Here is a 15,975-nt window from a genome sequence, read left to right as displayed (position 1 = left end):
AGGGTAAAAGTACATGTCTAAGGTCACAAAGATAGTGAATAATCCTCTTAAAATTTCTACTTTGTTGATTAAAAGAATTGTCTGATCTTTCTCCACACTTCACCCCCTTTTAAAGATGTTATTAACCCCTTTAGCTCTTTACACGTATCGTGTTTATTTTAAAGTCCCTCTCAGACAGCTCTAATTCCCAATCATAAGTCCTCCCAGTTATTCAGTTTTTAGCTGTCATTCTTAGTATTTAACTTTATCATATATCCACTGGTTAAACATACTTGTGGTCCAAGAGTTCAAATTCCATGGAGTTACATCTCAGGAGTCTCATGTGGGTGGTGCGTGCGGATGCCTTTCAGAGCATTGTTTCCTGGTTACCTCTGCCTCTTTTCCACTGAGTCCATCAGTTCTGAAATAGATTGTATGTGAGATTTTTAGACTTAGGGTGTCTATTCATATACTATGTGGTTTGCACAAAACTGATCTTCAAAACTGTATTTTAGTCTTGGGGTGTCAGTTATTCATGACTTCATCTCTCCTTACTTCCAGAACAAAACTCTAGACCAACATTTATAAATGAGGTCAACATTTCTTGAAATCCAGCGTCAGACTGGGAGTCCTGTTCTTGCTACTTAAAGTATGCTGTCCTTACTCTCATTTTGTAGACATTTCTTTGACTTACAAGTTGCTTATCTGGTTACAGTACAATACCAGTTGCTCAGTTTTGATGCTTGGTTAACAAAATGATTATGATGTGCTTTTGGTTGTTTGTGGTTTTGTTTTGTTTTTAAGCCACTTGGGCATTTCTCTTTCATCTCTGTAGTCTCAGAGATATATTTTTAATATTTTAAATATATATATATATATATATATATATATACACACACACATCATTCATCATTTTCTATGATTTAGACAAGGAAACTGTTTTCTGTTCTGTTCAATGTAACATCTTGGTCTAAAGTCCATCCTTTTAAATTTAAACCCGGTGCACTATAAATTTGCTCTACAAACAGATAATCAAAACTTTCCTGGATAAATGACTGTGACTTTGAGCCTTCAACATTTATCTCTCTCTTGAAACCAAGCAAAAAGATATTTGTTTTTAATACAGAAATTTAATGCTTTCCTCTCCTCTTTGTAATTTCAGTTTTAGGGATGAGTCAATTATATCTCTTCATGAACAGTAAGAAAACTATGTAATTGGTCATAAGTTTACTGTTCTTCAAAATTTATTTTATTCTCCATTGCCTTAGATAGCATGGAATTAGGTAGGATGTATTTGGAGAAAGTCACACTCAGTATGAGTGGCTTTTAGTAAAATGTGAGAAAAAAATATTCATTTATTTAAAGTTCTATGTGTGCATCTATGGCTAAGGGAATTTTCTATATGGTAGCCTGAATCTTGGAGAATGAAATGGCAACCCACTTCAGTATTCTTGCCTGGAGAATCCTGTGGACAGAGGAGCCTGGTGGGCTGCTGTCTATGGGGTCTCACAGAGTCGGACACGACTAAAGTGACATACCAGCAGCAGCCTAAATCTGAGCCTTGCATGCTCAGGTGCTTCAGTCATGTCTGACTCTTTGCGACCTTGTGGACTGTATGCTCCCAGGTTCCTCTGTCCATGGGATTTCCCAGGCAAGAACACTTGAGTGGGTTTCCATTTCTCCTCCAGCAGATCTTCCAAACCTGGGGATCAAACCTGTGTCTCCTGTGTCTTCTGCATTGCAGGCAGATTCTTTACTACTCAGCCACTGGGGAAGCCTGAATCTACCCTGTGAACTGTACGCTCCCAGGTTCCTCTGTCCATGGGATTTCCCAGGCAAGAACACTGGAGTGAGTTTCCATATTCTCCTCCAAAAGATCTTCCCAACCTGGGGATCAAACCTGTGTCTCCTGTGTCTTCTGCATTGCAGGTAGATTCTTTACTACTCAGCCACCGGGGAAACCTGAATCTGAGCCTTGGACATCTAAAAAATATTTCCAGAAGTCACATAATGGCAAAGAAAATTCAGCCAAGTTGTTTCTCTTTCATGCAGTCCTCCTTTATTCCCATTAGAAATCTGCCAGCTATATTACACATAGAATTAAATGAAGTAAAGAGTATTCTCAATTGATCTCTTTGATTAAGACCCTGTTCATTGAACAGGAAGAAATGACAGGGCAGTGAATCCTCTTTAAAATAATTTCAGAATATTGAGATCCTTCAGGGGCCAAAGCCTGACAATATTATGTTTCAGACTTCCAAGTATCAAAATAAACCACTAAATTATTATGTGCCAGTTCAATGCAAGATTTATTTTATTGTTAAGACTCTTAGTTTAGTAAAAACACAAAAGAGATAATGATCCTCAGCTAAATGCTGCATTTCAAAAAGTCCTTGAATGACAACTAAAAGAAGTTTCTCCACTGTACTTGTGTCTTGAATGTTTTGGCAGGTGTAGAGAAAATTTGCAACTGGCAAATCATCAGTTTAATTTGATGAACACTTAAGGGGAACTCTGTGCCAAGCATCCTGATTTTCTGAGTGATTAAGATGGAGTCTGTGCTTTGGAAGAGCTCTCACACTGTGGATGAGATATATGTATAAGCAATTAACTTTAAAACAATGTACTGAGTGTTATAATAGCAGCTCATAAAAATGCTCTCACAATGGAACTGAAGAATTAATTAGACTCGGTTTAGGGAGATCAAGGTCTAATCCATAAATCACGTTGGGATCACACGGGCAGGGAAGGGTTAAATTTTATTATGACTCGAGATATTCTGATACTTCTCTTCTGGTATCGGGGAGGGAGGTTGTACTTCTACTAGTGAAAATAACTCCCCATGGCCACACTGATGTGCTGTAACTTATAAGAGTAAGTTATATCTCTCAGGTACATGGGAAGACCCTCTCCCAAATCATTAACTGTCACTAACTTATGTCAATATAGTGGAAGCAAAAACCTGGGGGGAAAAAGAGTCAAAGGCATGACAAAAACTGTGGGACACTTAAATGCACCTGGGCTTGTAATTCATTCATTTATTCAACACTTTTATAGAGGTGTTGAGTTAATGTCCCACTTCATTCAAGTCTGCTTATATGTCAACTCATACATGAAAACTTTTTTGATTTTCTAATAAAAAGAGGATTCATTGTCATTCTTTATTACCTTATTCTGTGTTATTTTTAGTGCTGATGTACTATCTATCTGTATACATAGTATATACTAGGATTTCCCTGGTGGATCAGATGGTAAAAGCGTCTGCCTACAATGCAGGAGACCTGGGTTCAATCCCTGGGTTGGAAAGACTCGCTGGAGAAGGAAATGGCTACCCACGCCAGTACTCTTGCCTGGAAAATCCCGTGGATAGAGGAGCCTGGTAGGCTATAGTGCAGGGGGTCTCAAGGAGTCAGACATGACTGAGCAACTTCACTTTGACTATATACTATAACATACTATGTCATACCTGACATACTATATATTTCTTTCCTTGTTTCTTTCATGTTTCCTTCCTACTGGCATATAGGCTGCCTGAGACCAGAAGTTTTACTTGTTTTTCTTAGTGCTGTATTTCCAAAGCCTTGAACAATGTCTATACATGGTCGGTGCTCAGAATGCCTGATTGAATTTTGGATTACTTATATTACAAATTATCTATTATGTCCCAGATATCATGCTAATATTGTGAGTGAGTGAAAGTATCAGGAGGTGAGACTTGAAAGATATGTTAGGAATAAGCCTTAAAGGACTCTACTAGTGTTATATACCAAATATGAGACTTTGTTCTAATCCATGAATATTGCCTATTTGCTTGCTATTTTTTTCTAAGAGACTTAATATAATCTGTAGGTTATCAAACTATGAAGGCGATGACTCCCTGGCTGCTTCCTGTTTTTGTAAGTAAAGTCTTATTGGGACATAGCCACACCTGTGTATTTACTTGTGATTATGATTCTATCCTGCTACTAGAGCTGATTTGAGTTGCTGTTGTTGGGAATAGATTGAGTGAAAAACTGAAAAGATTTATTATGTGAACTTTTATAGAAGTCTGTTGACCTAAGAGAAAATAGAAGCAGGAGGACCAATGAAGAAACACTTGCAAAGCTGCTGGCAAGCAGGGATGATGGTGTTAACTGAGTGAGAGAGAGAGTTCATAAGACTTGTTGAATAAACAAGTTTATGAATAAACAAGTCTTATGAAGAAGGGAGCAATAAGGAACTGTTCTCCCACACAGAAGGATGATGGAGGCATAATGGAAGGAGTCAGTGGTACCTCCCGGTGGCTGAGAAGATTGGATAATATGTGGTCATAATCTAGGGGAAACAGAGTTTCATCCTGGTAAATTCTGTGATCACTTGTTCATACTCTGCAGAGGGTGTGTACTGTCCTAGGTCGTTTCAGTTGTGTCCCACTCTTTATGACTCTATGGACGATAGCCCACCAGGCTCCTCTGTCCATGGGATTCTCCAGGCAAGAATACTGGAGTGGGCTGCTGTGCACTCCTCCAGGGGATCTTCCTGACCCAGGGACCAAACTGGTGTCTCTTGTATCTTCTGCATTGGCAGGCAGGTTCTTTACTACTATTGCCACCTGCAGATGAGCAGATTTCAATCAGTGTGTTTGCTTGGTAACTAAAGATGTGGTTATTCCCATTGGGAACCACTTTCATCCTCAAAAATGTTCTACAGACATGCATTTATTCCACAATCCTCCCTCTTATGACAAAATTCTGTGTTTTATTTATAGGCAATATTTAAGTATAGCTCCTGGTGACAGGGGATTTCTGAGCTGCTGAGAAGGCATGAATTTAGTAATTCACTAAATGAAGAAGAACCTATGTAAGGATAGATCCCAAATAAGTCATGGGAAAACTGGAAATAACCTCAAAGATAGTTTTCACTGAGACTTGAAGACCATTGAGATTGGTCTCAGAATAAATAACCATGAAAATAATTATGTTTTTATCTTGCATACTGAAAAGTATTAGTCACAAACATAATTTTTAAAGTTTTCTCAAGTAATATTTAGAATTATATATAAAGTTGACAAGTACGTAGGATTTGCCAAGTAGAACCTTAATAAATTGTTGATAAGGATATATTGCTATATATAAATTTCAGCCTAATTCTGAAACCATGATTTAAAATACATATTTTGAAATCTTCAGTTTCATTATCTTTTATTTCTCAGATATCAATAGGTAGGTGTATCACTACTAGATTGTATGTGGTTCTAGTCTTGTGCCACTGATACCTTGGGAGATTTATTTACCTGCCACTTTTCATTTTTTTTTTTTCTCTTTGCCTTTCCATGAAATCCTGTGAGATTTTTCTATGCTTTATAAACACCAAGTATCAGGCCTTGGGATCAGAAGTCATCAATCATAGGGCCTGGAGAAATATCAGAAGGTGCTATATTTGAGTATACAGAGTTTTGTAGGCCAGGTGGGTCCAGTTTCATAAAAAAGGTCCCACCATGTAACTTATCAACAGATTACTTATACTCTCTGGGTCTCCATTTTCATATAAAATGTGGACAAAAAATGCATATTTCCTAGATCTATAGGGGTATTTAATATATCTGTGTGCAAAGATCAGTAAACCCAGGTTCTAGCACAGAGTAGATGCACAATGAACAATAGCTTATACAATCATTGCTCTCAAGTTTTGCTGACTTTTTATTCTTGAACTTTGCTAGGCTTTCTGGTACCATGATACTTTTTTATTATTTCCTAAATTATGATGCCTCATTTCTCCTTTCTGCCTGGATATATTTGTGTGTTCTTCCAGTAATCTATCCACTATCTTTGATCCATTGTTCACTTTGCTGAAACTGTGTTGTATATGATATATCTCTTGTCTTGCCATGTCCAGAAGGCTATAAATATTTGTATCTAATACTTCCTAGGCTCCTAGAATCTATTCACTTATGAAACCCTAAAGATGGTGTTATATACAAGTGTGACCATATAATTTACAATCAAACAGGAATAACTGGAAATCAAATATGAATGCTATTCCTAATTACAGCAGGTCATCTGGTTTAAAGTTTCCCTGGTGGCTCAATGGTAAAGAATTCACCTGCAATGCAGGAGACCAGGGTTCAATCCCTGGGTTGGCAAGGTCCCCTGAAGAAGGAAATGGCAAGCCGCTCCAGTATTCTTGCCTGGGAAATCCCATGGACAGAGGAGGAGCCTGGTGGGTTACAGTCCACAGGGTCACAAAGAGTCAGACATGACTTAGTGACTAAACAACAACAACAACAATCTGGTTTAAACTGGGACCACTTAGGACAAACAGGTATGCATTGTCCTCATATTTAAAAGCAAAGTTACTTCTGAAAATTTACATTGAAAGCACACGTACAAAGCATTTCCTCATTGCCGTCTATCATTTGGGGCCTTGCAAATTGTTTAATTTTCTAAAAAGTGCTGATTGGAATGGTTTCTGCATTCTCAGGTCAGTTTTATGTAGTAAAATGGAAACTGGCTCAATGCCCAAATATTTGCAATTGAAAGATGCAGGTGATATTCTCAACAGCAGAAAACCCAAAGGAACTATAAGGCCAGGTAATCACCTCCTCTATGTTACCAGATCACATCGACCATTTTGACAGTGGGGTTTTACAGTGATTCATTTCATTGTCCAAATAAAGATTGATGTAGAAGGCCAAAAATAAATCCCCCTCATTTTGCCTACCAAAATACAAACAGAGCCAAAACTCATGAATGACTGCAGAGGTAATTAATCTGAATCACATACCAGATAGCTACAGTCAATGCAGTTTCTCTGAGTGCACTGGGTTTAATTTAAAATGGAAAAGTAAGGGTAAATAAATCAATAGGTTGTTCTCCTAGATTTCTGTTGTATGCGTAGAGTAGCTGAGTATTAGAGTTGGAAGAAGTTCCCATTAAGCCAGTGAACATTCATCTAGCAGATGCTCTGTGTCAGGCACTGTGCTTGACACTAAGGGCCCTGCCCTCGGTTAGCGCTGAGAAAAAAAAAAAGAAGAAGAAGCAGACATTTGTGATGCCTGTCACTGCACATCACTTAGGTTGTTGGGACATATTTATTAACTTCAGTCTTTCTATACTTGACAGATATGTAGGGTGGAGAGGACATAAGCTTTTTTCTCCTTTGTAAAAAGAAATGGATCATTTATGCCTCTCAGGAAAAGTGGGCATTATTTGCTTGTCACTTTAATACTGAAAAGGAGCTTGCCTTCCTGGATTTCTGCCACCAGTTTATTCCCTCATGGGAATTCTGTGTTGTTGGGAAACACTCTAGTACCTTGACAGAGCCCCCCACCACAATCCCATCTCACAGGTCTTCCTGTGTGCTGGATAGATGATTTGTGTCCGAGAGTCTGTTCTCTCCTCTTCCTTAAGGTGATCACACCATCTTGAGAACTAATGACTCTCCATGAATTTAGGATTAATATCTAACAGTAGCCAGACACCTGTACTAACCTATATCATTGACTCCCTTCACTCAGAATTCTTGTCTTGATTAATACTTTGTTCCTTTGCAAGTTTATAAAATTGTCTGCAAGGATTAGCATCCTTGGTCAGTCTAGGTATTAGTTTACAAGGGCTGAAGTAACAAATTGCCACAAATTGGCTGGCTGAAAACCACATAAAGTCATTCCGTCTTAGTTCTGGAGCCTAGAGGTCTGAAACCAAGGTGTCAGCAGGGCCGTGGTTTTTCTCTGAGCATCTGAATGAAATCCTCCTCTTCCTCTTCCCAGCTTCTGGTGGGGGCCATCCATCCTTGGCTTTCCTTAACTTGTACTTGCATCACTCCAGTCTCTGCCTCTGTTATCATATGGAATTTTCCTCTTTTTATAAGAACACCAGTCATACTGGATTAGGAACCACCTTAACAACCTCACCTTAACTTCATTGTAGCTACAAAGACTATATTTCCAAATAAGGTTACATTCACAAGTACCTGGGGTTGGACTGCAACATGTACTTTGTGGGTCATAATTAAACCAATGCAACCTATGATATATAAATCTGTTAGATATTCTGCTTTCAGGAAAACTGCAGAATCAAATAAACCAAACTCCCTATTCATGGAAAGCCATCTTTGATATCTAAGGCAGAATGAGTCTCTCTCTTCGCTTACTCTTAAGTCTGGCATTATAATCATGGCCATGAGTTATGCTTGTCTATTTGTCAGTCTCCTACTCCATGGAGAGGATCTTGGAGAGCAACATGATAAAGAACAAAGATGCAGGCCGTGGAGTGAGCATCAATTTAAGTTTCAATTTCCTCATTAAGCAGGCTGTGAGGTGTGATATCTAGTTATTCTAACACTAGTCATCCATCTGCCATCATCTTTCCTCAATACTTTGTTTTTTGAGAGGGATTATTTGATTTGCATACCAAACTATCAGACTTTATGCATGACAAATTGAATTGATAATTTGAGCCTTTGGACATTATCTTTCTTCAGTATTTACTTCGTTCTGGCAGGCAGCTAGACTATAGGGATAGCATATCATATAAAGATTGAGCTGAGAGGGCTGAGTGATCCAGTGCATTTCTAGCTTATAATTCTGCAAAGAAAGTAGTCCTTTAGGAGTTGCAAATAAGATCCTGGGCTTTTCTTAGGGACCTTCTTCTTCATCTTATTCTTGCTTTACTTTTTTGTCCTCTAAATCATGTAAGCCTCCCAGAAATTCTTACTGATTTCCTTGTAATGATACATTGCATCTATTGATTTATGAATGCTGAATAAGCCTTACATTCCTGGTATGAGCCAGACTTGATGATGTATTAGCCATTTTATATACTGCAGGATTTGTTCACTAGTGTTTTGCTAAAGAGACCTGTGTCTCTATTCATGAGAGATACTTGGAGTTTTCTTGCAATGTCTCTATCTAGTTTTGGTATTACTATGATGCAGGCATCATAAAATGAGTTTGGAAATATTTCTTTCACTTTTATCATTTTGAAAGAGATATAGTATTGCTTAAAAGTATGAATTCTTCCTTAAATATTTGGTAAAATTCATCAGTAAAATTATCTGGGCAGAGGGTTTCATTCAATTCAGTTCAGTTGAGTCGTTCAGTCATGTCCGACTCTTTGTGACCCCATGAATTGCAGCATGCCAGGCCTCCCTGTCCATCACCAACTCCCGGAGTTCACCCAAACTCATGTGCATCAAGTCAGTGATGCCATCCAGCTATTTCATCCTCCGTTGTCCCCTTATCCTGCCCCCAATCCCTCCCAGCATCAGGGTCTTTTCCAATTAAAAGGGTTTCATTATTATTGTTTTATTTTATATGTAAATATATGCTTACATACCTATTTTATTTTACATTCATTATATATATATATATGTATGTGTAGGTATTTAATCACTCATTCAAAGTCATTAATAGTTACAGGGATATTGAATTTGTCTATTCTTCTTTGGGTGAGTTTTGGTACTTAGCCTCTATCAGTAAATAGGTCCATGACATCTAAGTTATCATAGTTATGTACATAGAGTTGTGTATAGTATTTTCTTATTATCTTGTTAATTTCCATGGGATCAATGGCGACAAGGAGGGCATGGCAACTCAGTCCAGTATTCTGGCCTGGATAATCTCACGGACAGAAGAGCCTGGCAGGCTACAGACCATGGAGTCACAAAGAGTTAAACACAACAGAAGTGACTTAGCATAGCATAGGAGTGATGATGATTGCTGCTTTACTTCTGATACTGATAATTCCTGTTATCTCTCTTTTTTCTTGGTTACTGTTTTGTTGCTGTTCTTGAGTCACTAAGTCATGTCTGACTCTTTGCAACCCCATGAACTGCAGCACACCAGGCTTCCTTGTCCTTCACTATCTCTCAGAGTCTGCTCAGATTCATGTGCATTGAGTCAGTGATGCTATCTAACCATCTCATCCTAGGCTGCCCACTTCTCCTTTTGCTTTCAGTCTGTCCCAGCATCAGGGTCTTTTCCAATGAGTAGATTCTTTACATTAGGGGGGCCAAAGTATTGGGGCTTTAGCAATAGTCCTTCCAATGAATATTCAGAATTGATTTCCTTTAGGATTAGCTGGTTTGAAATGCTTGCTCTCCAAGGGACTCTCAAGAGTCTTCTCCAGCACCATGATTCAAAAACATCAGTTGTTCTGAGCTCAGCCTTCTTTATGGTCCAACTCTCACATCTGGACATGACTACTGGAAAAACCATAACTTTGAGTATATGGACCTTGATCAGCAAAGTGATGTTTCTGCATTTTAAGACATTACCTAGGTTTGTCATACCTTTCCTTCCAAGGAACAAACATCTTTTAAATTCATGGCTTCAGTTACCATCACAGTGATTTTGGAGCCCAAGAAAATAAAATCTATCACTACTTTGACCTTTCCCCCCTCTATTTGCCATGAAGTGATGGGATCAGATGCCATGGTCTTAGTTTTTTTGAATGCTGAGTTTTAAGCCAGCTTTTTCATTCTTATTTTTCACCCTCATCAAGAGGCACCTTAGTTCCTCTTTGCTTTCTGCCATTAGAGTTGTATCAACTGCATATCTGAGGTTGTTGATATTTCTCCTTCAATCTTGATTCCAGCTTGTGATTCATCCAGCCCTCCATTTTGCATGATGTATTCAGTTCAGTCATGTCCAACTCTTTGTGACCCCATGAACCACAGCATACCGGGTCTCCCTGTCCATCACCAACTCCTGGAGTTTACACAAATTCATCATTTCCATTGAGTCAATGATGCCATCTAACCATCTCATCCTCTGTTGTCCCCTTCTCCTCCTGCCTTCAATCTTTCCCAACATCAGGGTCTTTTCAAATGAGTCAGCTCTCTGCATCAGGTGGCCAAAATATTGGAGTTTCAGCTTTAACATCAGTCCTACCAATGAACACCCAGGACTGATTTTCTTTAGGATGGACTGGTTGGATCTCCTTGAAGTCCAAGGGACTCTCAAGAGTCTTCGCCAACACCACAGTTCAAAAGCATCAATTCTTCAGTGCTCAGCTTTCTTCACAGTCCAACTCTCACATGCATACATGATCACTGGAAAAACCATAGCCTTGACTAGATGGACCTTTGTTCGCAAAGTAGTGTCTCTGCTTTTTAATCTGCTGTCTAGGTTGGTCATACTTTTTCTTCCAAAGAGTAGGCATCTTTTAATTTCATGGCTGCAATCACCATCTGAAGTGATTTTGGAGCCCAAGAAAATAAACTCAATGCCTGTTTCCACTGTTTCCCCATCTATTTCCCATGAAGTGATGGGACTGGATGCCATGATCTTAGTTTTCTGAATGTTGAACTTGAAGCCAACTTTTTCACTCTCCTCTTTCACTTTCATCAAGAGGCTCTTCAGTTCTTCACTTTCTGCCATAAGGGTGGTGTCATCTGCATATCTGAGGTTATTGATATTACTCCCCACAATCTTGATTCCAGCTTGTGCTTCTTCCAGCCCATCGTTTCTCATGATGTACTCTGCATATAAGTTAAATAAGCAGGGTGACAATATACAGCCTTGACATACTCCTTTTCCTATTTGGAACCAGTCTCTTGTTCCATGTCCAGTTCTAACTGTTGCTTCCTGACCTGCATACAGGTTTCTCAAGATGCAGGTCAAATGGTCTGGTATTCCCATCTCTTTCAGAATTTTCCACAGTTTATTGAGATCCACACAGTCAAAGGCTTTGGCATGGTCAATAAAGCAGAAATAGATGTTTTTCTGGAACTCTCTTGCCTTTTTGATGATCCAGTGGATGTTGGCAATTTGATCTCTGGTTCCTCTGCCCTTTCTAAAACCAGCTTGAACATCAGGAAGTTCACAGTTCATATACTGCTGAAGCCTGGCTTGGAGAATTTTGAGCATTTCTTTAGTAGCGTATGAGATGAGTGCAATTGTGTGGTAGTTTGAGCATTCTTTGGCATTTCCTTTCTTTGGTATTGGAATGAAAACTGACCTTTTCCAGTCCTGTGGCCACTGCTGAGTTTTCCAAATTTGCTGACATATTGATGTTCCTCTGCTATTTTTTTTAATTTAAATGTTTTCTAAATTTAATTTATACACCTGAAAGTTCTTAGTTAATGAACTGCTGAAACCTAACTTGAAGGATTTGAGGCATAAAGTTTCTAGCATATCAAATAAGCACAATTTTATGGTAGTTTGAACATTCTTTGGCATTGCCCTTTTTGGGGATTGGAATGAATCTCTTCCAGTGCTATGTCTTCTGCTGAGTTTTCCAAATTTGCTGAAATACTGAGTGCAGAACTTTCATACCATCTCATTTTAGTATTTTAAATAGTTCAGCTGGAAATCCGTTAATTCCACTAGCTTTGTTTTAGCAACCCTTTCTAGAGGTTTCACCTACCCTGTCTAGATGTTTCTTACTTTTATTTTTAAAGAACAAAATTTTTGTCCTCCTAATATTTTTTCTGTTTCCCCCCCCCCTTTTTTTCAATTTCATTGATTTCTACGTTATTTTTAATATATTTCTTCTATTTGCTTTAATTCACTCCACTTTTGCAGTGTAGTAAGGTAGAGACTGAGGTTATTGATTTTATATCTTTCTTCCTTTCTAATATATACATTTAATGCTACAAATTTACATCTATAAGCACTGATTAAGCAGCATTTCAGATTTTTGCTGTTATAAATTTCAGTTTCATTTAGTTTTAAATACATTTTATTTTCTCCTGGGTCATCTTGTCTTTACCCATGGATTACTTACATGTGATTTTAGCCAAAAGGCCAAGAAGCAATGCTCATGGATTATTTACATCAAATAGTTGGGGATTTTCCAGCTATCTCTCTGTTACTGATTTCAAATTTAATTCCATTATATGATCTTAAAAGTACTTTGTACAATTTCTGTTCTTTAAATTGTTTAAGGCGTATTTTATGTTCTAGCATATGACCCAACTTGATGAATTTTGTGTGTGAGCATGAGTAGAATATGTACTTTGCTATTATTTGGATTGTTCTATAAATGTCAATTAGGTCAAGTTAACAGATAGTGCTGTTCAAGTCATCTATATTCTTACTGATTTCCTGCCTGTTTGATCTATCAGTTATCAAGACAGGAGTATTGAAATGCCAAACTATAGTTGTGTACTTGTCTATTTCTTCAATTTCCATTAGTTTTTGTCTCATATATTTTGAAACTCTTCTGGTATATTTAAAAAAAAAAATGCTATCTTAATCTAGTTTTGAGGCCCTGGCCAGAGACTAGTTATTTCCTCTCCTTGAGCATCCAACAAAGTCCACATTCCCAATCATTCTATTGGACATCTCACTCTCACACTCTGGGCCACTAAGTGCCTGCCCTAATGTCCCCAGTGAGGTACTAGACAATTAGGGACAGCCCCACGCCCTAGAGCTTGCTGAAATTAATCAAATTCATCATTCTCAAACCAGCTTCCCCTGTCTTTCCCTTTTCTTCCACAGAAACCTGAGTGGCCCTGCATGCTGTATTGTGTTATTCTCAGGGGACTCTAAGTTAAATAAACTAAAACTTCCCCATCTTCCCTCTCTTCATCTGTGTCTGGCCTCATCATACTTTACCAGGGTAATATGGTTAAAACAGTTGCTAGATACATATATGTTTAGGAATTTTATATCTTTTGTTATAAAAGTGATCTCTGTGTCATTTTAAAGTGTCCCTGATACTCTTCTTTTGCCCGAAGTTGGCTTTATGTGAAATTATAGAATTGTAGCTACTACAAATTTTCTTTGATTAGTGTTAGCATGTTATATCTTATTACATCTCTTTACTTTTAATCTGCTCTTTAAAAAATTATCAATTTTATATAGACAGCATTTAGTTGTTTTTTTAATCCAATCTATCAATCTCTCCCTTTTAACTGTATTTAAACTATTTACATATAAAGTGATTTTCAATATATTTTGATTAAATTTTTTCTCTTTTTTGTTCATTATATTTCTATTTTAATTGAGAATTTTTATGCTTCAATTTTATCTAATCTATTAAGCTATCAATTATACTTAAAAAGTAGTGTAGCAAAAGAGTGTGCAAGGTAGATTTTGAATAATCTAAAGCTACTTAGAATAGTACCATACTGCTCATGTGTCGTGCGGGAAACACAGCAAAATATCTATCCCATGTTCCTCCCTCTCATCCCTGTTTCACTGTTGTCATTGATTTCACTTTTATATATGCTCTACATACTCAATACTTTGTTATATGATTTCTTTAAACACTCAGTTATCTCCTATATAAATTTAGGATAAGAAAAATAAAATCCTGTATTTCACCCTTATTTATTCCTTTTCTGAGTTATTGCTGTAGTTCTTTGGGTTTCTTGCACTCCAGTTTCATTCAATTTTTTGGATCTGTGGTTTTTAGCTTTCTCAATAAATTTGAAAACTTTTCCACCATTATTTCTTCAAAGAATGTTTTATGTCTCATTTCTATTAGGGACTCAGTTCAGTTCAGTCGCTCAGTCATGTCCAACTCTTTGCAACCCCATGAACTGCAGCATGCCAGGCCTCCCTGTCCATCACCAACTCCCATAGTTCACTCAGACTCACGTCCATCGAGTCAGTGATGCCATCCAGCCATCTCATCCTCTGGCGTCCCCTTCTCCTCCTGCCCCCAATCCCTCCCAGCATCAGAGTCTTTTCCAATGAGTCAACTCTTCACATGAGGTAGCCAAAGTACTGGAGTTTCAGCTTTAGCATCATTACTTCCAAGAACACCCAGGGTTAATCTCCTTCAGAATGGACTGGTTGGATCTCCTTGCAGTCCAAGGGACTCTCAAGAGTCTTCTCCAAGTTCAAAAGCATCAATTCTTCGGTGCTCAGCCTTCTTCACAGTCCAACTCTCACATCCATACATGACGACTGGAAAAACCGTAGCCTTGACTAGAAGGACCTTTGTTGGCAAAGTAATGTCTCTGCTTTTGAATATGCTGTCTAGGTTGATCATAACTGTCCTTCCAAGGAGTAAGTAAGTGTCTTTTAATTTCATGGCTGCAGTCACCATCTGCAGTGATTTTGGAGCCCAGAAAAATAAAGTCAGCCACTGTTTCCACTGTTTCCCCATCTATGACTATTTACATATATATTAGGTTACTTGAAGTTTTCACTGATCTCTGATGATATATTCATTTTCTTCTAAAATTTTTCTTTATTTTTATTTTATTTAATTAATTTTATTTTTTCTATTTTCCTTATTTTCTATTTTTTTAATTTTTTGTGGCATATTTTCTATTGTTGTGTAGTCAGCTTTACTAACCTTTTCTTGTGCAATATCTACTCTGCTGTTAATCCTATACAGTTAATTTTTCAATTCACACACTAACATTCATTTGTTGAAATTGATTTCATTCTGTTTTTTCTATGTCTCTCCTTAGGTTTTAAAATATAGAGAATCCTAGGGGGTAGAAATGTAGCACTGGTTGCAATGAACTGAAATTTGAGAAGCATACTTGGATATGTTGGTCTCTTCATGCCAGTGAAGCAACAAAGAAGGAGGATGCTGGGGTGATTGATTCTAACTATCAAGAAAATATCAACCTGTTTTTACACAGTGCAGATAAGGAAGACTATGTTTGGAATGCAGAAAATCTAAGGAACTTCTTATATGTCCTTAGTGCTAGTAATTACAATAAATGGAAAAGTATAATAATACAGCTTAAACAGGACTGTTCAGGAGTGAAGTCGTCATCATCTCACATATATATTACTTGCTTATGGAAAAAGCCACTTAAATGTCTAGAAAAAGAAAAATGAAAGTGAAAAAGTGTTAGTTTCTCAGTCGTGTCCAACTCTTTGAGATCCCAGGGACTGTAGCCTGCCAGGCTCTTCTGTTCATGGAATTCTCCAGGCAAGAATACTGGAGTGGGTAGCCTTTCCCTTCTCCAGGGGACCTTCCCAACACAGGGATTGAACCCAGATCTCCCGCATCTGAGCCACAGGGGATCATCAGGAACAGAAAGTAGGTATAAACACCAAATACAGCCATGTGGTGACCAGTTGCAGAAGTGAGAACTGTAATT

Source organism: Bubalus bubalis, chromosome 12 (assembly GCF_019923935.1).
Source record: "Bubalus bubalis isolate 160015118507 breed Murrah chromosome 12, NDDB_SH_1, whole genome shotgun sequence".
NCBI lineage: Eukaryota > Metazoa > Chordata > Mammalia > Artiodactyla > Bovidae > Bubalus > Bubalus bubalis.
This window is presented reverse-complemented; position numbering follows the sequence as displayed.